Below are 22787 nucleotides of genomic sequence, written 5' to 3' on the forward strand. Positions count from 1 at the left end.
TGTAATGGAGTCGATGATCTTACCTTGTTTCATTGCTTGTTTTCTTTTCATTTTTGTTGGGATATTATCTGTATGCCCTGTTTTCTTGGGTGAATTCGTTTTCGTTGGATTGGAGTTTTCCTTCTAGTATCTTCTGTAGGGTTGGTTTGCTGTATAGATATTGCGTAAATTTAGTTTTGTCATGGAATATTTTGTTTTCTCCATCTATGTTGATTGAAAGCTTTGCAGGGTATAGTAGTCTGGGTTGACATTTGTGATCTCTTAGAGTCTCCATGATGCTTGCCCAGGCCCTTCTGGCTTTCATAGTTTCTGATGAGAAGTCTGGTGTGATTCTGATAGGTCTACCTTCATATGTTACTTGGCCTCTTTCCCTTGCTGCTTTTAATATCTTTTCTTTGTTCTGTAGATTTAGTGGTTTGACTATGATGTGACGTGATGTGTTTCTTTTCTGGTCTAGTCTATTTGGTGTTCTGTAGGCCTCTTGTATATTTATGGACATCTCTTTCTTTAAGTTGGGAAAATTTTCTTCTATGATTTTCTTGAAAATATTTTCTGGACCTTGGAGCCTGGAGTCTTCTTTTTCATCAATTCCTATTATTCTTAGATTTTGTCTTTTCATAGCATCCTTGATTTCTTGGATATTTTGTGATTGGAATTTTTCTGATTTTACTTTTTCTTTGAGAGAAGTATCAATTTCTGCAAGTGTGTCTTCAGCTCCAGAGATTCTCTCTTCCATCTCTTGTATTCTGTTGGTGATGCTTACTTTTGTGGTTCCTGATCTTTTCTCCAAGTTCTCCAGCTCAAGAGTTTTCTCATTTTGTGTTTTCTTTATTGATTCTAATTCTGTTTTCATGCCTTGCACCATTTCTTCCATGTGTTTGAATTTGGATTCCTGCCTCTCTACGATGAACTCTATTTCTTTGTTCATTTCCTTTTTGTATGCCACTAATTTTTTCTCTACTTGTGCCTCTATTTGTTTGGCTATGTTTGCCTGTGTTTCTTTAAGGGTTTTGTCTATTTCTTCTTTCTTTATCTCCAATTGACTGGCCAACTCTTTGAAAGATTTGTTCATTTCCTCCTTATGAGCCTCAAATAATTGAGCAAGCATGGCTTTAAGGTCATTTTCCTATGCTTCTGATGAATTGGAGTATCCATCGATTTTGGGGTTTGCTGGTGAAGTCATGATGTCCTGATTTATGTTGAAAGTGTTCTTTCGCCTACCCCTGGCCATTGGCTTATCTGAGACCTTCCCTGTTTGTTTTTGGATTCTGCCGATCAGACTGGTACTGTCTCTCTCTCGAGTCTGGAGAATTCTTCAGGAAGTTGAGAGAGGTCCCGTGTCCTTAGCGTGTGCTGAGGACTAGCTGTACCTGTGGGAGGAAAGTATGCAGGCGCAAACAGAGGCAAATGCCATCGTGCGTGCGTGTGTATATGTGTGTGTGTGTGTGTGTGTAAGTGGGCGTGGGCGTGTGTCTCAAGGGACAGAGTGATGGCTAATGTTGAACCCTTGAGTGTGTGGGAGGGGCTCTGCAATGTATATGTCGCAGGCGCTAGTGATTATCGCAGCGCGATTTCTGGCATTAACTGCCTTAACTCCTCAATTAGACCCACAGAGCAGGAACTTCAATGTTCCAAGTTCCCCTCTGTTTCCCAAAGTGGGTATATGGGTGGGAGGGGGTTCGATGCCTGGCTTCTGTTTTAGCAGGACCCAGGATCAGTGGAGCTGCAGATTCTCAAGGGTTCACTCACTTACATGCAGGTCACTTGGCAGAGAACGGGGTATCTGGGCTCTCTGCTCTCTGGTTTGGCCCTGCTTCTTTGATGTGCTCCGCCAGTTCTGTGCTGTTGTCACTGCCAGGTTATGAGGTCTTGCTGCAGCTGGTGATTTCAGGGTGGTCACGTCAGTGGGAATCGGGGTAACCAGCCTTTCTGTTCTCTGGTTTGGTCCTGGTTAGTCTTAAACTGGAGGGCTGATGTGCCCCGCCTGCTCAGTGCTGCTCTGCTGCCAGATTATAAAGTCCCGCTGTAACTGGAGACTGGGTTGCTAGTCCAGATGCTTTCTGGGAAGTCCTGGGGTCTCTTCACTGTGCTCGCCAAGCTTGGGAGGCCCAGCGCCTGGTGTGTCTAGCTTGTATGGCGTTTCTGTCTGGTTTTGGTGAGTATATACCGTATTCTCTGTCACTGTGGGATTGGGCGGGCCGTACCGTCAGTGATGGCGCTCCTGAGGAGCTAGTATGGTGTCTAGCAGACTCGGGCCCTGGGAGATGGTGCAGCTGCCGCGCGAATCTGGGGCTCCAAGACACAGTACTGATGGCCTTTGCCGATAAAGGGCTTGGGGCTCCGCCTCAGTGGCTGCAGGCCCCAGGCAGTTAGGTCTGTGCTGAGAAAGGCGAGTCCACTGTGCTGAGGAGGAGGAAGGTCTGGGGGAGAGGAGTGCGGAGAGATCAAAGGATCGTTTCTCACCTTCCCCAAACAAGTCCCTGGGTGACCAGAGACCAAGGTTTTCACCTCCTGCGATGTTCCCTGTTGTTTAGAAAGTCTCTCCGTTGTTTCCCTGGCTTCAGAAGTTCTTCCACTCATCAACTCAGAACTTTATCTCTTCTACAGCTCGGAAACTGTGTGTGCTAGTTGCCATCTTGGCTCCGCCCCCAAATTTTTATTTTTTATATTAATCATACTTTATTTGCTTTGTATCCAAGCTGTAGCCCTCTCTCTCATTTCCTCCCAATCCTCCCTTTCCTCCCTCATCTCCTCCCTTTCCCTTTCTAAGTCCACTGATACGGTAGGTCCTCCTCCTTTTCCGTCTGAGGCTAGTTTCATCACGACTGGCTGCAATGTCCTCCTTTGTGACCTAGCAAGGCTGCTCCTCCCTTGGTGGAGGGGAAGTCAAAGAGCCAGCTACTGAGTTCATGTCAGAGACAGTCTCTCCTTCCCTTACTAGATTAAACCCACTTGGATGATAAGCTGACATGGGCTACGTCTGAGCAGGGGTTCTAGGATATATCCATGCATGGTCCTTGGCTAGAGAATCAGTCTCAAAAAAGACCCTGTGCCCAGATATATTTGGTCCTTGTGGAGCTCCTTTCCTCTCCATGTCTTACTAACTCCCCCTTCCTTCATATGATTCCCTGCACTCTGCCCAAGGTTTGGTTATGAGTCTCAGCATCTGCTTTGAAACTGCTAGGCAGAGTCTTTCAGAAGCCCTCTATGATAGGCTTCTGTCTTCTTTCTTGTTTTCTCCTACTTCCAATGTCCATCTCATTTGTCTTTCTAAATGAGGATTGATCATCTTATCCCGGGACCTCCTTCATGTTTATCTTTTTTAAGTGTACAGATTTTAGTATGTTTATCCTATCTTAAAAGTCTACTATCCACTTATAAGTGAGTATATAATGAGTGTGTCTTTCCGCTTCTGGGATACCTCACTCAGGATAATCTTTTCTAGATCCCACCATTTGCCTGCAAGTTTCATGATTTCCTTGTTTTTAATTGCTGAGTAGTAGTCCATTGTGTAAAAATACCACAATTTCTGTATCCATTCCTCTGTTGAGGGACGTCTGGGTTGTTTCCAGGTTCTGGCTATTACAAATAAAGCTGCTACAAACATGGTTGAACAAATGTCTTTTTTGTGTACTTGAGCATATTTCTTTGACCCCCTTACTTCAAGCCAATGTTTCCTCTATGGTTCTTCCAATTGTGTCTTTCCAAAGGCCCTGGGAACCTCCTCATTGCTTTTAGCCTAAACTCTTTCTGCCATGGTTTTTAGACTCAACTTTTCCTCATTATTTAATTCTTATGGAATGAAAAAAAAACATTATTTGCCTTCTAAGTCCATTATTCTTCCCATAATTTTCTCTTAGATCTGTTTCTCCACAGCATTGATTACACTGTGACTCGCAATGCAAGTCTCAGGTATTTTCCCCTAAAAAGAAGCAAGCAAGCCAATTTTAGACATCATGTCTATCTAGATAATTCTGTATGTTGTCATGGTGTAAACAAATATAATATATAATACAAGTAGCAGGAATGGATGGGCTTCACACACCTGTTCATTATCAAAATGTTTTTAGGCAAGCTAATCATCTAACTTTTTATTGCATCACTTTACCAAAGTGAACTATGACCTTATACCTTTCTTTGTTCAACATTCCTCATAATTTTTATCACAGTCTTCTATAACTGATTTCCATCTGTATCTCTACATGGAAAACAGGAGAGAGTTTAAAAAGAAAGTGATGATGGTAAATCACAAAAAATACAATAGAAATAATACTCAGTGAAACCATGTCTCTAGAAAAATAGGCACTGCATGGTTGACAGTGCCTCAGTTATACTAGAAAGCTACGAAGAAACATCTCTTAAACTAAAGAAAGAAAAGGATAATAAGCAAATATCTTCATTAATAGTATAAAATCAGTTGTCCCTGGTGATTCGACCTTATCAGGCCACAGAGGAAGAGGATCTAGGCAGTCCTGATGAGACTTGATAAACTATAGGCAGAAGAAGAGAATTCCCCCTTTCAGTGGATATGGGGAAGGGGATAAGGGAGAAGAGGAAGGAAAGGTGAGGAATAAAAGGGGACAAAGGAGGGGGCTATAGCTGGGATACAAAGTGAATAAACTGTAATTAATAAAAAATTAATTAATTAAAAAATAAAATCCCCGTACTAGCAGTTTCAAAAAGGAATGCACAGAAACATTTTTAAAGTAATTTTTGTTATGATGACAATAATTTCAGACAGACATTTATGGTCTTTTGTAGGCAATTCCATATATGTTTTAGAAACTGAAAATAAACAAACAAATCAAGATTACAAAAAAATAAAGGTCATTCATATAAAGCAGTGGTTCTCCGATGGTCACAGCCCATTTAGACGTCATTTATCAGATATAATGCATATCAGATATTTATATTAGTATTCATAACAGTAGGAAGATTACAGTTAGAAGTAGAAATGAAATAATTTTTGGGGTTACTACACCGTGAAGAACTGTATTAAGGGTTAACAGCATTAGGGAAGTAGAGAGCCCCTGTTATAGGGTCTAGACAAAAAGGTCAGTTGTCTTGAGCATTAATAAATGAGTTTTGTTCCCTATTGAGGGGAACAGGGACTATTTCTGACATAAACTCAATGGCTGGCTCTTTGCCCCCCCTCCCCCCCCAGGGAGCAGCAGCCTTGCTACAGAGGCTGCTACAGAGGTGGACATTGCATCCAGTCCAGAAGAGACCTGATAAACTAAGGTCAGATGGAAGGGGAAGAGGACCTCCCCTATCAGTGGACTTGGAAAGGGACAGGGAGGAGATGAGGGAGGGTAAGATTGGGAGGGAATGATGGAGAGGGCTACAGCTGGGATACAAAGTAAATAACCTGTGATTAATATAAACAAATAAAAAAATAAATGACTTTCAAAAAAAAAGCAAAACTAGATGAACTTAAGACCTTTACATTGAGCCAACATAGTGCTGCAGCAGAGGCCCCCACCCCATGAAACCACAGCCCTCAAACAGAAGAGGCAAACAACCCCAACAAGGTGAAGAAAACTAGCACTCTTCTCTCTGCGTATTGTTTTTCTGCCTTTACATCTTGGTGAGATTATGAAAGCTTCACCTTACCTCATCACAGGTGTGATTCTAAGGCATTATAGGAGGTATTTTGGCTAGTGCTTCAAAGGGGCAAAGAAAAGTATACAACCTGTGAGGGACATTGAAATTATATCATTTAACCTTCTTTTTCAGAGAATTTGAAAAATAATAATCTTTACTTTGGGTGTTTCCGGTGCGTGCTTGGGAAGCTGAGCTGAGACAACCATGAGCCGTGAAATTGGCACATGGCCCTATATATTCTTGCTTCACCGGGAGAAACCAAACAAGTTTGAGATCAATATTTACACAAGGAAAGTTTTCTAAATATTTTGGGGGTTTGTTGCAACAATAGACCACATAACACATATTTTCCTGGTTTGCAATCATAAAAAGAGAAAAAAAAAACATGCATCCCTGGATAGCTTTAAAAAAACAGATCAAAATTTAAGTCTTAAATGAGATTTTCTTTTGTACTCATTGTATAGTACATTCATTGTCAAGAAATGAAATTTAGAACCCTCCTAACCATAGAAATTAATCAAGATTGTAAGTCTGGCCATGAGGGAAATTCTTCCAAAACAATGTTTACAGAGAAATTAACCTCTTTAAAAGCAGAGAAACACTTAAAGAAATACTCAACATCATTAGCCATCAGGGAAATGCAAATCAAAAGGACCCTGAGATTTTACCTTATACCCATCAGATTGGTCAAGATCAAAAACTCAAGTGACAACACATGCTGGAGAGGTTGTGGAGAAAGGGGAACCTTCCTCCACTGCTAGTGGGAATGCAAACTGGTATAACAGCTCTGGAAATCAATCTGGCACTTTCTCAGACAACTAGGAATAGCGCTTCCTCAAGATCCAGCTATACCACTCCTAGGCGTATATCCAAAAGAGGCTCAAGTACACAATAAGCACATTTGTTCAATAGTTGGTAGCACCTTTATTTGTAATAGCCAGAAGCTGAAAACAGCCCAGATGTCCCTCAACTGGAGAATGGATACAAAAATTGTGGTACATATACACAATGGAGTATTACTCAGCAATGAAAAACCTGGAAATCATGAAATTTGCAGGTAAATGGTGGGAACTGGAAAGGCTCATCCTGAGTGAGCTATCCCAGAAGCAGAAAGACACACACGGTATATACTCACTCATATAGACATATAATATAGGATAAACCTACTACACTCTGTACACCTAAAGAAATTAACCTAGAGGGAGGACTCTGGTTAAAACACTAAATCCCCATCCCAAAAGGCAAAGAGGATGGACATCAGAAGAAGAAGAAAACGGGAAACAAGTTAGGAGCCTCCCACAGAGGGCCTCTGAAAGGCTTTGCCCTGCAGACTATCAAAGCAGATGTTGAGACTTATGGCCAAACTTTGGGCAGAATGCAGGGAATCTTATGAAAGAAATGGGAAATAGTAAGATCTGGAGAGGACAGGAGGTCCACAAGGAGAGCAACAGAACCAAAACATTTAAACACAGGGGTTTTTCCTGAGACTGATACTCCAACCAAGTACCATGCCTGGAGATAACCTAGAACAACTGCACAGATGTAGCCCATGGCAGTTTAGTGTCCAAGTGGGTTCCATAGTAATGGGAAGAGGGACTGTTTCTGACAGGAAATGATTGGCCTGCTCTTTGATCACCTCCCCCTGAGGGGGGTGGGGAGAGCAGCCTTACCAGGCCATAGAAGATGACAATGCAGCCACTCCTGATGGTATCTGATAGACTAAGATCAGAAGGAAGAAGAGGAGGACCTCCCTTATCAGTGGACTTGGGGAGGGACATGTGTGAAGAAGGTGGAGGGAGGGTGGGATTGGGAGAGGAGGCAGGAGGAGCTTATGGGGGGATACAAAGTGAATAAAGTGTAATTATTAAAAATTGTAGCCAAGGGAATAAAAGAAATATCTGTAAGCTATTATGATGTGTTAAGCAGTGTGCAATATGCTATGAATAAAAGACATGCTGACTGACCTCTAGAAATACACACTGCAGTATTGAATTTAAAAAGCAAGAGACATAAAATGCTAAATAAAATTACCTATTTAGTAATGATACAAGTCATTAACATTGTTGTGATCCTTCCTGGCACAACTAACACAAGAAAACTTAATTTAGTCAGCAGATTAAATTTAAACTATTGCAAAAACTATGTGATAACTAGATTAGAGGTGGAAGTTATACTGTAGTTAACAGTTAGTTAACCAGAAAACAAAATAGTCCGTCTTTCTCAAATAGGGAACTAATGTTGGCTAATTAATACTAATTAAGCTTGAATGGCCTGTTGTAACCAGGCTAGAATCTAATTACTGGATGTTTTGTTTTGTTTTGTTTTGTTTTGTTTTGTATTTTTCAGTACTGGAGGATAGCTGAGCTAAATCCTCATCCTTGTTTTTACTTTTCCATTTTTATTTTTTGTATTCAAAGTTATTATTTTTCTCTCCTACCATGCTAGGATTGACAGCATATGTATCTACAATTTCTAAAAAGGCTCAACCGTTTTGAAATATAAAGAAACGATATGATTTTTGATTGCGGTGTATTTGAGTCCCTTTCCTATACCTTAACAACTCTCCTAGAAATATATTTTGTTGACATGTAGATTTTCTTCCTCTAGAGAGCTCCCGGCCCTTACCTGATCACCTTTGCTCATGCATTAGGGGAGGCAGGTACTGAACTCATAATTACTCTTTGAAAATACACTACATTCAAACTGGTAATTTCTGATTATGATATAATGTACATACCACATGGACAGCACAGTAGAGCTGGTCCTGTTTTTGAAGACTTGTTAGAGGAAGAGAAGGAGATCTGGCCTCAGACCCATCTCTTACCTGCTGTAGAGTATGGAAGAGTGCCATGCATCTTGCATAGGCAGCACAATAAGCTGGCCCTACTGGCATGGGTGTGTGTGAGCCAGCCCAAAGCATAAAAACAAGAGGGCTAGCTCTGCCTCTTGCCAGCTGCTGAATTTGGTGAGCTAGCCATGGCAGTGCTGGAGAGCTCACCCTTGGTGGCATGGGTGTGGAAAAGCTGGTGGACTGAGCAGCTCAGCCACCACTCAGGCCCGACTCTAGGGATTTAAATTGGCCCACCTCGATCTACACCTTGTATGAACTGCTGGAGCTTATGAAGGGGCTGATCCTATAAACGCAAAGCTGCAGGGTCTCCCTGACACAGGGCAACAACAGGATATCTGATGTTCCAGAGAAGTCTTCCGGAAGACTCAGTATTCATAGCATAGAAGAAGCCAGAGGCCTTGAACCAGACCAATGACTCATTGCAATAAATGTTTGCAAGTAAAGAAGTCTGGACAAAAGAGTACACTGAGTGATACACTATGACATATTACTGCTTCTACAATGAGATTTTTTTTTTTTTTATTTTTGGGGGAAAGTTGCATGGGCATAGAGTAAGTATGAAGGGACAGGGATGGGAAAGGGCTTGAATGTGCAATTCACAAGCAATTTAAAATTAAATTAAAAGGAGGGAAAGAGTGGGAGGAAAAGAAGAAGATGAAGACGAAGAAGAAAAAGACAAGACAAAGACAAAGACGAAAAACAAGACGATGACTACGTTGATGACAACAATGACGAAGAAGAAGAACAAGAAAAAGAAAAAGAGGTCCTTTAAAATTAGAAAAAAAAAATGCATATGAAGATACTCAAGATATCTTTTCTTTGTACACTAGAGTCCCTGAGCAATCCAATATCCAAATTATCAGTTTCCCTACTGGTCTTATCAGTACCTCAATTTCCAAAAGTGCTGTGCTTTATCACACATATCTTGTTAATCTTTAATTTCTGATAGCATTATGTGGTCAAGAAAAATTCAGAGCATTTTTTTGCCTTTTTCATTGATGGAGGATTTACTTCATTCAAAAATTACAGAACAACCCATTTATTTTTATACACACACATACACTTCTATCTCCACTGCTATGATCATTCAGAACAGTTTGTTTCTGACTAATATTACAGCAAAAATATTTTAGACTTCTAGAATCCAATTCTGGTCTTACACATATTTTCCCTTACACCACAATGTAAATTATCTTTCTAAAACACAAACTTTATTTTCTCTTCTTAGAACATTTATTATCTTCCGATTCCCAGAAGATGAAGCTTAACTCTTCTCTGTGGAATATGAGGTGGTTAATGAAAACTCTGTTAAAGCGTTAATGCTATAACAGCCACATTGATCCCACAGCCACTCCGGCTTGCATTGCTTTTGTTGTTTTGACCTGTTCTACATTATTTCAGCATAGTATTTTAAAGAAGGAAGCATAGATCCTGGTTTCATGTCAGTGATCTTTGGTTTATTACCATAAAAATGATAATACTATGTGTTTTTAAAAATGTAATTAAATGAACCCAAGAATGCCTAAAAACTATTTATATGAATGCATACTGACAAAAGAGTATATAAAGTCTAAACGAAAAACAAAGAAACATATAAATAATGAGAAGAAGAATGAAAATGTAATATGAGTTAAAGATAACTATATTCTCACATTAATGTTATTGTATTGCAGTATTCCACAGTCACTGATAATTCTGCCCCTCACTTAACTTTAATAGTGGCAGATTTTAATCCACGTGATTCTCTTATAAGAAAATGTATAAAATACTAACGTAGCTATTTAAAATATAAATATTTATTGATAACATGTATTTAGATATACTACCTGTTCAAGTGATTTCTAATTGTATCGTAACACACACTGCCACTGTGCTGTTGCACCTTGCAAAGTTTCTAGCTATTTAGTCAGAAACTCAAGTCCTCTGGGACACATAGTTAAATACCGTTATGTATAGCATCCATAACCGGCAATTACGAAATTAAATACAACTCTACTTGATAAATAAGAAAATAAGAAAAGAGAAACTTCATAGTAAAGGGTTTTAACTTATTAGAGACTGCCATACTTTATAAGAACTTTGCATCTCTAATTCTTCTGATCAAAAATAGAGATAAATATTCATCAAGAAAGGAATGACTTCGATCTCCTACGTGTTAAATATCTTTCATTAACTGTTACCCTGAAAATGAGATACAGATATTTATTTCAGATACCTAGCTCAAAATCAGATATAGGCAGTATCCAAGGCTTATTGTTTATTATTGGGTAGTAACAGGATAACTACTTTTATTTAACATTTGATCATCCAGGCAAATATGATTTCCATTAGCTATGGAAATCAGCATGAAAATACAAGGAAAGCTTAATAAGATGATCTGAATTAGAATGCTAAGGTAATTTGCAAGTTAGGTTGGTAACAAAAGAGATTTAGTGTTTCATTCTTCCACAGGCTTTATTCTAGATTATGGGTATTGTAGCATTCATTAATGGTCAAGGCCAGGGTAGAACATTTACTCTTCTAAGATACGGCCACAATTGTTAAAGATTTGAAGATGTTAAGAAAGAAATGGAAAGACAAAACTTCTCTGCAAATGTTGAACATATAACAGCATTACAGGAAGTGCCAAGCACAGGGCAGTGTGACATTCATCTCCCATACATGCTCTGCTACCCCGCAGAGGAATCCTATTCCTGGCACATTTTAGAAAACCTATAAATAAAATATATACAGATAAGAAAGAGAAGAATTATGAGAATTCTGGAAGAGGGCTAAGTGCTCTTGAATTAATGAAGAGAAATCATCGAGATGGTGAAGCAGATGACTTCAAATATTGAAATATGGCATGTTGAAAAGCATTTTACTGTGGGCGATTTTAGAGGAGAAGCACAGTACTAATGAACATCTGAGGGAGAGGAAGACGAAGACATTTAAACCCAATATAAGAAACATTTGGGACACCAGGCTGCCCAGTAATGAAACAGTACAGTTCTCTAAGTATTAGGCTATCTCACTCTGATAGTGGGGGCCATAAACATCTGTCACAGCTGTCCTAGAAGATAAATTACATAGAAATAGAGTGGATAAAGCCATTCCTAAGCTATTTTCTAACTCTTTCTGTGAGCATGTATGGCATACTGTTAGTCAGGACTTATATTTTTAAAATTAATAACATAATGGACTTGTGTGATACTGTGGGAAATTTTTATGTTTGAAAGTTACTAGTTAGCACTATTTAGTACCATGGGATAAAGTACAGTAAGTGATTAATTCTGTGTGAGGGGTCATGATTCACAAATTCGAAGGTTTTTGAGTACAGTCTTTAGAGATAAGGGGATTTTTAGAGTTGGCAAGGAGGAAGAAGTTGTATGACAGAGGAGACACAAAGTGAAAATGGGAAAAATTATATATATATATTTAGTAGAATTGTGAATTGATTGTTTTGGATAGAATTTTGGATAAGGATAGATTAAGATGATAATAAAGTAAAAGATGCCCTAAGGGCTAAACATGAATGCTGACAGTGCTGGATTTATACAGGGATTCTAAGAAAGGTGCTTACTGCAATCAGATGTGACCGTTAGTCACATTGCTTCTTTCAATGTAATGATGGAAATACAAAGACAGAGTAGAAATAATAAAGATGCCATACAACAGTAAACATGAGGAATGGGGATTGGAGCTAAACATCAATTGCAAAAGAACAAGGACTATGAAATCTGAGAGAATTTCTGAGCCGAGGTAGGAGGCTTGGGTTGTCTTTGTGTGCATGGGCATACAGACAGAGGAGACACAGCACACTGTCTCTTCCATTAGGAGACTTGAGTATGTAAAGGTAGGTCAAAAGTCTATATGAGAAAGTTGCAGCACTAAAAAACAGCTTCCCAAAAGAGAAGTGAGGGAAAATGGAGTTCATTTTTAAAACTCATCTATTTTGAAATGCTGAAAGAAATTAGTCGGAAATTCATATTAAAACAATGATTCTTGAAGAGATGACTGAGAGGAGGAAACATGAGATGCATGTTATTGACCCATCAATAGAGAAGAGAAAGTTAAAGTGGGTGGAATAATGGAGCCACTCGAGGAAAGCTTGGTTTTTGTTTTGTTTTGTTTTGATAGAAGAAGATGAAATCTGGAACTGTGACCACTTCTCATCTCTAGGGTACCGAGGCAAGGAAAAGTAATATGAATTTAATTTATAGGGAAAATCCTAAGACAGCCACAGAGATTCCTGTGCCTCCTCAGAGGCAGGGGACTTTCCTAATTGCTCAAAAAATAATTTTGAGTCATTGCCACATAAAATGTAAATGTAGATTAAATATGTTAAAGTAGTAACATATTAAATGCTGACTGTGATAATGAGGATAATTCTTGTTTATTTTATTATTATCATCATTATCATTATTTATTACAATTTATTCACTGTGTATCCCAGCTGTAGCCCCCTCCCTATTCTCCTTCTGGTCCCACCCTTCCTCCCTCTTCCCCCCCTTACCCCCCCAATCCACTGATTGGAGAGGTCCTCAACTTCTAGTATCTAACCCTAGCCTATCAGGTCTCATCAGGACTGTCTGGATCCTCTATCTCTGTGTCTAGCAAAGCCACCTCGCCATGGGGAGGTGATCAAAAAGCAAGCAACCAACCGAGTTCATGCCAGTGACTAACTTTGCTCCTCTTACTAGGCAACCGCTATGTAAAATGAACTGCCCTTGGGCTACATCTGAGCAAGGGGTCTAAGATAATTCTTAATCTATCGGGTTTCTGTAAAGTTTGCCAGGTGTGATGACAAATATCTGAAATTTTCTCATTTGAGAGTCTGAGAAGAAAGGATTAAGAGTACCTCAAACAACCTATTAAGAGCCTGTCTTTCAAAAGAAGACAAGTAAGAAAGAAGAGGATGGAAGGAAAGAAGAAATAATTAAGAAAAAATCTAAAAGCACATTTTCCATATATCCCATCATAATTTGTGTTGTGACCTGACGAAAGTCCTATCCAATAAGACTAGATCTTTGTCTGCAAATATATGGGAGTAAATCATAGCTCCAAGTTGTTTTCTTTACTGTGTGAAAAAAGATTCTAGTATGGGGGACATGCTAGTACCCTAGAGATGAGTTGTTGTTCATAATATCTTATATACATCTTTATCTTACTCCCCAAGATTCCCAGTATGAGTATTTTGGTATGGACTCTTCAAATATATCTTCTCGATCCCTTTCTGTAGAAGGGAATTATGAGAGATAGCAATTCTGATTAAACTAGTTTAAATGAAGCCTGATTTCAGTGCAGTATACTCTCCAATTCATTTAGGAGTTAAGCATTTACTCCTTTGACAAATCGCAGAGCAGGCAGGAGATCAAGATCAATCTGGAGAAGGCTGGAAATACCACGGAACCCCATAACTACCAAAGCTAAAAATGTCTTGATTTTAGACATGAGGAAAGAGTAATACATGACATTTCAGTGGTTCATTTGTAGAATGGAGCTAGCTATAAAGTCTTTATTATCTCTTTTATGTATGGTAGTTCTTATTCTTAGCTACTGGACTTTAGTCTGGCTTTAGTAACTTCAGATCATAAAATTGGTAGATGAGAGGCTAGGTACTAAAGAAGATCTGTAGCTCATACACAGACCTCTTGGAACATTTATTTTGAAATTATCTGCCATGCTAAGAAAAAGATGACACAAAGTCCTCATGGGAAGAAAATGATACTTCAGTCTCTACTCCTAGCTAAGGACTAAGCCAACATTGTGATATAGTGGTCCAAGAAACAGGTCCATACATGTGAATCATTCATTTTTTTTTTCTCCAGTCCTTGGTGATGCTCTATAGCATGGATATTTAGCAATCATCATCATCTATGAGCATGGTAACAGATATATACTCTGGAGCAAAATTTTTTAAATTTAAATTATGAAGCTTTAAGGTGGTTTGTTATACCACAAAACAGAAGGAAAATGTTCAGGCACAATATTACAAATTGCATCAGCAGCAACAACAAAACACTCTAGAGTGCACCATTACTGTTCAACTCCAGAAAGGCAAGTCTAAAACTACACTGTAAACTCTTTTCAAAAGTTTAAGGAGTGGCACAACTTATCATTACATTCTCTGACAAGAAAGAACATTTAGGAGAATGATAATTGAGATCAAAAGGCCATTGTCACATTGCCAAAGATAAGGTAGACATCGCTAATATACATTTCTGTAGGTTATATGATATTTCATTGTGAATACGTTTTCAAACTTCTTTTTCAGGGATACTTATTTGGGAAAATATTATATTAGATACATGCTTGGCTTTCCAAAGTATTCCTAATACAGCCTGTAATTAAAATAAAATCTTTTCAGGGTGTTAATGTAATTCAGACACACCAAGAATGTAGCTAACAGATAGCTGAGAGAATGAATTATCCACCTTGGCATAATGTGGTGTTTCATGTCATTAAAGTTCTCTATTCACTATGTTATTTCATAAAAATATTTATTGAAAACAAATGCATGAAAAGCAAATCAATATTTTAATTTGTAGCACATGAAAGCAAAACACAAATACTTCAGAGTCAAATTTAAGAGTTTATAATACGAAAAAATATTTTTGGTTTATTATAGAATATGTCTTACATCCAGGACCAGCTGACTTATAAAAGCAGTAAGCCACTCATGAAAAAACAAAAGGGTATAAAAGCTCTTTCAGAGTTACCTTCACCAGTTAATGAGGAGATATTTATAAAACAGTCCAACAGACAACCTTAAGTTTGTTGAAGTTTTGTAATATAAAATGGATTTTATATTTGTATTATGTTGTCATATAATACTCAGCATAGTGAATAGTGTTTGGTAAGTTTTAATTTGATTGAAATATCTGCTTTTAAATGATGACATGGGTAGTTTCCAGTCCAGAAAAATCCCTGATATACTCCACAGGGTAGCATCCTCATAGAAAGTTCCCATAGCATTGAGCAAATAAGAGTGCACATATTTATGGATAGAGAGGGAAAGTCTAGTCTTGTCGGAGTAGCACTATTTTGAGCATGGGCTAGGATTAATATAGAAACCTGGGAAAGTGTATGATATGGAGCTCACATTGGCACACTACTTAAAATTCAAATATGTACAAGACATGATATGTTGATAAACCAGCAAAGTAAGACTTTAAGGTTTCACGTCATATAATACAGTACCAAACAAGTAACAGAGTATTTTGAACATCTATAAATATCTCTCCCTATGTATCTGATTTTTGTATTGTACTCACACATTTTCACTCATGCCAAATTCTTCTCTGTTCCACTTGGCCTTAGCCATTTACTTCTCCGCAGATATGTAATAGATCTGGACTAAATTCTGCAACACGTAGAGAAGTCAGTGTGTCTCCTCAGGCCTGCCAAATTCACAATAGAGTGAGGATACAAACATTGTCAAGTTTCTCCGAGGCTTGGTCTCCAACTTCCTTTATAGTTATTCTGCAGGGGTGGGGGTCTTTGGCTGCTATCTGATTCCTCTGAAGCCCTGACCATATGGCAGTTTGATAATGTGGCTGATGTGATTTACATCCTGTTCAAAGATGACAAAATTCTAAGGCTTGCAGAATGTTTATTTAAAACAATTTAAAAGCCATTGGAAATTTATCATGCCAAGTGCAGCCATCCAAATATTTTGTAGTTGTTACAAAGCATAATAAAATCATTTTTTGAGATCATTTCTGATTTTCATTTTTCTTCTGGAAAGTTATTTTCACAAATATTCTCTGTCCTATAGCACACGAATAAGGGGCATTTCACATTAGACAGTGGAGACACTAAACTCAAAGCTGGAAATTTAGAAAGACCATTTATCAAAAGCCAAATATATACTTTTATAAGAGATAATGAGAAAGAATAAAAAAAGTAAATAATATCACTCAGAAGAGAAAACATTAGATTGAGAATAAAAGAGAAGTTCTGGACACCAAAGAAGACAGATATGAGTGAAGACAGACATAAGAAACTTCTTCAGACACATAATTCTTTCATGAATTGCAGAAAATGAGTGAAGAGAGGCAGTAATCACATCCAAGTGCCTTCTGTGTTTCAAGCCCTTTGGGTGCTCTGCTATGTGTTTTAAGTAGAAGAGGCTAAATGCACTCTGTGTTTTTAACAGGATGCTTCCATTTCCGGATATATATTTTCACGATGTACATTTTCAAGCATTCAGTTTGGATTTTACTGAACAACAAATATTTTGAATATGCTTCTTATTTAAATAATAAGCATTTTGAATGTGCCCCAAACAAATAGGAAACATTATGGGAAAGTTTATCATGAAAAAATATTATTTTTCAAATATATTATTTCTATTAATGTTTTCTATAAAATAACCCCAGGTAACAGTTTACTATCTTGATAAAACTTAGTCTATGATCACACACGCAGGACAGTCAACCTCAGCCCTGTAGCAATTTTAAAATATCCATGTGAATTAGCTACAGATTTTTTCAGCCCTAGATTGAGAGCAGTGCTGCCTTCAGCTGGACTCAGAAAACATTACACTTGTGCTCTTGCAGGAAGCTCTGCTTGACTTAGTCCTGCTGTGGATATTGAAGTGGTTCAGTGGCATAGCACCAACCTCTTGGCTGTGGTCTGAGAAGCAACCCTGCTTGCCCATGGACAAGGAAGTGCTCATATCATCTAGGTACTCCTGCTTCATCCTTAAAACCTTGGTCTCGGCTTTTTATCCCAAAGTCACTCACGATTTGGCACTGTCCTTTTAGCTGAAGTAATATCAATTCTGCCATCCCAGAAAGCCAATCATTGACTTAATAGAAGTCCTCTCAGGACATGGAGGAATCCATAGTTATCTGTGTACCTATTAACAATCTCACTGACTGTGCACCCAAAGGTAGAGCTTTATCTTAGTGTCACCAATCAATATACTAATAAATATACTTAGGTACCAGATAAGATGTCCAATAAAAGGGCCTAGAAATAGGCATAACAAGTATAGAGTGTTTTGTGGCTTGCGTAGAAGTCTCAAGTCCTGGCTCTTTTCTTCTCAGCTGTGATCTTTTGGTTTTCTTTTTATAATTAAATGAAGTTATTATCACTGTGAGCAGGACAATGTCCTTAAAGCCAAGTCAAAGGCATGCTGCACAAAATGGTATGGAAGAAGTGTTTTTGAAGGTGGAGACCACAGCTATTTCACTTTTCTGATATATGCACCTGCTTGGAAAGCTGTCTCATTCTCCTTAAATAGTGAGGCACTGTCTCCCTCCCCTGCTTACAGGTTGGAGAAGGTGTCTTATACTTTAGTACACAGCCATTAGAGGGTTAACAAAAACCAGAGCAAGAAATTAACTATCTCACAGTAGTTTTATGGTTCTGAGGATGGGGCAAGTCAGAGTTGCCTGAAGCTTATCTTGCAGGAATTTAAAATGGGTACCTAGCACCAAATGGACTTTTACTTAGCCATCACATATTTGTTAGCTGATAGATGTTTGGGCTGTTTCTCCTTTTGGTTATTGTGACCAATTCAGCTGTGATCTTAATACCAATTCCATCAGCATTTTAGTATTTGGAAGCAAATAATAAGATGTTTTTGTCATATATAAGAATCTACCCTGAGGTAGGGAGTATCCCCTTGGCCGGAAGATGGTTTTTCCTGAAGGAGTCCTTCTCTGCTTTTTGGTTATGGTCACTGTATGATCACTGTTTCTCCGGAGTTGCCACTGCTCACCTCAGGTTTATAGCCCTGAGTAGTATCTGTGGTCTATGTTAGGCAGGGGGGGATCTCCTCTTACCCATAGAATTTCTCAAGACCCAGAAATAAACCCACACACTTACGGACACCTGATTTTTGACAAAGATGCCAAAACCATACAATGGAAAAAAGATAGCATCTTCAACAAATGGTGCTGGTCCAACTGGATGTCTACATGTAGAAAAATGAAAATAGATCCATACTTATCACCCTGCACAAAACTGAAGTCCAAGTGGATCAAAGACCTCAACATAAAACCAGACACATTAAATCGGCTAGAAAAAAAGTGGGGAATACCCTAGAACTCATTGGTACAGGAGAAAACTTCCTGAACAGAACACCAACAGCACAGGCTCTAAGAGCAACAATCAATAAATGGGACCTCATGAAACTGAAAAGCTTCTGTAAAGCAAAGGACACCATCATCAAAACAAAGCGACTGCCTACAGATTGGGAAAGAATCATCACCAACCCTTTATCTGACAGAGGACTCATATCCAATATATATAAAGAACTAAACAAGCTGAAAAGCAACAAACCAAATAATCCACTTAAAAAATGGGGAACAGAGCTAAACAGAGAATTCTCTGCAGAGGAATATCGAATGGCAGAGAAGCACTTAAAGAAATCCTCAACCTCATTAGCCATTAGGGAAATGCAAATCAAAACAACCCTGAGATTTCACCTTACACCCATCAGAATGGCCAAGATGAAAAACTCAAGGGACAACACATGCTGGAGAGGTTGTGGAGAAAGGGGAACCCTTCTCCACTGCTGGTGGGAATGTAAACTGGTACAACCACTCTGGAAATCAATCTGGCGCTTTCTCAGACAACTAGGAATAGTGCTTCCTCAAGATCCAGCCATACCACTCCTAGGCATATACCCAAAAGAGGCGCAAGTACACAAAAAGGACATTTGCTCAACCATGTTTGTAGCAGCTTTATTTGTAATAGACAGAAGCTGGAAACAACCCAGATGCCCCTCAACTGAAGAATGGATGCAGAAACTGTGGTACATCTATACAATGGAGTATTACTCAGCAATGAAAAATAAGGAAATCATGAAATTTGCAGGTAAATGGTGGGACCTGGAAAGGATCATCCTGAGTGAGTTGTCCCAGAAGCAAAAAGACATGCATGGTATATACACACTCATATAAACATACAATATAAATTAACCCACTAAAATCTGTACATCTAAACAAACTAAGCAAAAGAGAGGACCCTAACTAAAATGTTCAATCCCCATCCTGAAAAGCAAAGAGGATGGACATCAGAAGAAAAAGAAAATAGGAAACAACCTCGGAACCTGCTACAGAGGGCCTCTGAAAGCCAGAAGAAAACAGGAAACAACCTTGAAACCTGCCACAGAGGGCCTCTGAAAGCTTCTGCAGTATAGACTGTCAAAGCAGATGCTGAGCCTGATGGCCAACTGATGGGCAGAGTGAATGGAATTTTATGTAAGAAGTGGGAAATAGTAAGAGCTGGAGGGGACAGGAACTCCACAAGGAGAGCAACAGAACAAGATAATTTGAACACAGGGAACTTCCCAGAAAATCATACTCCAACCAAGGACTATTCCTGGAGATGACCTGGAACCCCTGCACAGGTGTAGCCCATGTCAGTTCAGTGTCCAAGTGGCTTCCATAGTAATGGGAAGAGGGACTGCCTCTGACATAATCTGATTGGCCTGCTCTTTGATCACTTCCCCCTGAGGGGGGAGCAGCCTTACCAGGCCACAGTAGAGGACAATGCAGCCACTTTTGATGAGAACTGATAGACTAAGATCAGAAAGAAGAGGAGAACCTCCCCTATCAGTGGACTTGGGGAGTGACATGCATGCAGAAAGGGGAGGGAGGGTGGGATCAGGAGGGGAGGAGGGAGGGGCTTATGGGGGGATACAAAATGAATAAAGTGTAATTAATAAAAAATTTTAAAAAAAGAATCTACCAGGTGCAAGCGTGAGACTCTAAAGATAATGAAGATTCAGAAGAGAACGTTAACTACATAATCAATTCTCCCAGCAAAAGTTTATATGTAGTCTAAAATTATTAAAAAAATAATGATTTTTAGAAGTTCAATCAAATGATATTAAACTAAGAAACAGTGAAAATATAAAATAAACTTACAAAGAAACATAAGAACCCACACAAATTCTGAAATTAATACAATCACAGAACTGGAAAATCCACTTGGAAGCTATAGTAAATGATCATATAGCAAATGATCATGTAGAAAAAAGAATTTTCATACCTGATTTAAAAAATGGCCATTAGAGGTGAAAACTAAAAACAATGAGAAACAGTGATGCAAAGGACCAATGAAATAATAATTGTATAAAAATACAAACTATGGGAGACCCAGAAAAAAAAAAAAAAGCATGAGCAGCAGAATGTTTATTTAAAGACATATCAGCTAAATATATCTTTGGTCTTGTATGGCATGAACATGCCACTTCATAAAATGCAGTGGATTGCAAGAAGATAAACTCAAAAGGAAAATACAGATACAATAGAACACGTTGTCCAAAGTCCAATGAAAGCATCTTGAAAAGTGGGACAATAACTAATGTTTATAAACAAGGGAGTCTCTACTAGGCTAGTACAGGCATCACAACAGAAAATGTAGAAGTTGAGATATTGTTATATTAAAGATATTGAAGAAGCAACAACAATGAAAGACCAACCAAAATATTATATTCAGAAAATTATTTTTTTCAGAAAGGAATCAGAGATAAAAAAATATACATAAAAAACAAAATAAATGACTTTATCACCAGAAGACCCACTTACAGGAGATGCCAAAATAAGTTCTTCCTTTAAAGGACAGGAGCACTGAGAATAAATATGCATGCATAAATACTGGTAAGAGTACAGAGTCAGATTCAGGATCCTCTATTGCTGCAATAATATCTATGTGCAAATCACTTTAACTCCAATTTAAACATTAAGAGGAATATGTCCCAAATAACTACATTTACAATGATTTAAAATGGATACTCAAAGGATTGAACTAACAACATACAAAGTGAAGGACAGAAGTAAAAGTATAGATTTCTTTTCTACACGTACTTAGGTGTGTGTGTGTGTATTCAAACACATGTGCCATGCCACGCATATAGAAGTCAGAGACCAACTTGTGAGAGTCAGTTAGTTCCCTGATTTAACTAAGCGGTTTCCACGTATTGAGCACAGTTCAACATGGCGGGTGGCAGATGGCAGTACCCACTGAGCATTGGCAGCTGTTTTTTTTAGGGGGGGTCGTTTTGCCTGAGTCTTTTGTAGTCCCAACCCTTCTCTTTTCTTAGTCCTCTCCTCCTCTATCTCCCTCTTTCCCCTCTCCTATTCCTTAGAAAAGGCTACTCCTTCCCCTACCAACCCACCCCAGCTCATCAAGTCTGGACTGAGTGTGTCCTCTTTCCCTGTAGTCTGTTGAGGCAGCCCCGCAAAGGGGAAATAATCAAAAAGCAGGCAATAAAGTCCACGACTGAGACAGCCCTTGGTATCCTTATCAGAGAAACTCTGTGAAGCTGGAGGTCCCCATCAGCTACGTCTGTGTAGGGGACCTGGGAACAGTCCATGCATGGTCCTTGGTTGATACTTCAGGTGCCACAAGCCCCTCTGGGTCTTAGTTAGTTGGCTCTGTTGGTCTTCTTGTGGAGCTCCTGTCTCCTCCAGATCCTTCTATCCTTCCTCCACTTTTCCACAAGCCTCCCTAGGCTAGGCTTTGCCCAATGTTTTGCTGTGAATCTCAACATCTGTATGGATCTGCTGCTGGCTGGAGCCACTCAGCGGACAGCTATGCTCCTGTCTGTGAGCATAGCAGAGTATAATTAACAGTGTGAGTGGGTGGCTCTCTCCCATGCAGTGTGTCTCAGGTTGACTCAGTCATTGGTTGGACATTCCTTCAATCTCTGCTTTATCTTTATTCCTACATATCTTGTAGGCAGAGTAAGTTTTGGGTAGACATTTTTGTGGGTGGATTTGTGTTTTCCTCCATCCATGAGAAGCCCTGCCTGGTTAAAAGGTGTCTTCTTCAGTCTCCATGACCCAGCTACAAGGAGACTTAGTAGATTAACCTGCGCCATATCCTCCCAGGAGCCTACCCTGTTGTAGGTCTCCAACTTGTCTCAAAGATTCCCACTCCCTCAGTTTCTCTTCTCTTCCCAAGCCCTCTGGCCTCCTCCTCTTTCCTCATATCTGATCTACAACCTCATTTCCTATTTCTTTGTTACTATTATTTTCATATTACAGAGATGAGTTATAAATTCTGAGTGGGTCTTGTACACAGTCATAATGTCGCAGTATCAATTTAAAACATAAAAAGGTAGATTCTTTTATCTTGAATATGTTAAACTATAAGTGTAGTTTCTGTAGTAAATAGAAATATGGCCAGGTGGTGTTGCACACCTTTAATCACATCACTAAAGGAAGCAGAGTCAGGCAGATCTCTGAGTTCAAAGACAGCCTGGTCGGCAAAGTGAGTTCCAGGACAGGCAGGACTACACAGAGAAACTGTGTCTTGAAAAACAAACAAACAAAAACAAAGAAGGAAGGAAGGAAGGAAGGAAGGAAGGAAGGAAGGAAGGAAGGAA

The sequence above is a fragment of the Psammomys obesus genome, unplaced genomic scaffold (assembly GCF_907164565.1).
Source record: "Psammomys obesus unplaced genomic scaffold, mPsaObe1.curated_primary_1811, whole genome shotgun sequence".
NCBI lineage: Eukaryota > Metazoa > Chordata > Mammalia > Rodentia > Muridae > Psammomys > Psammomys obesus.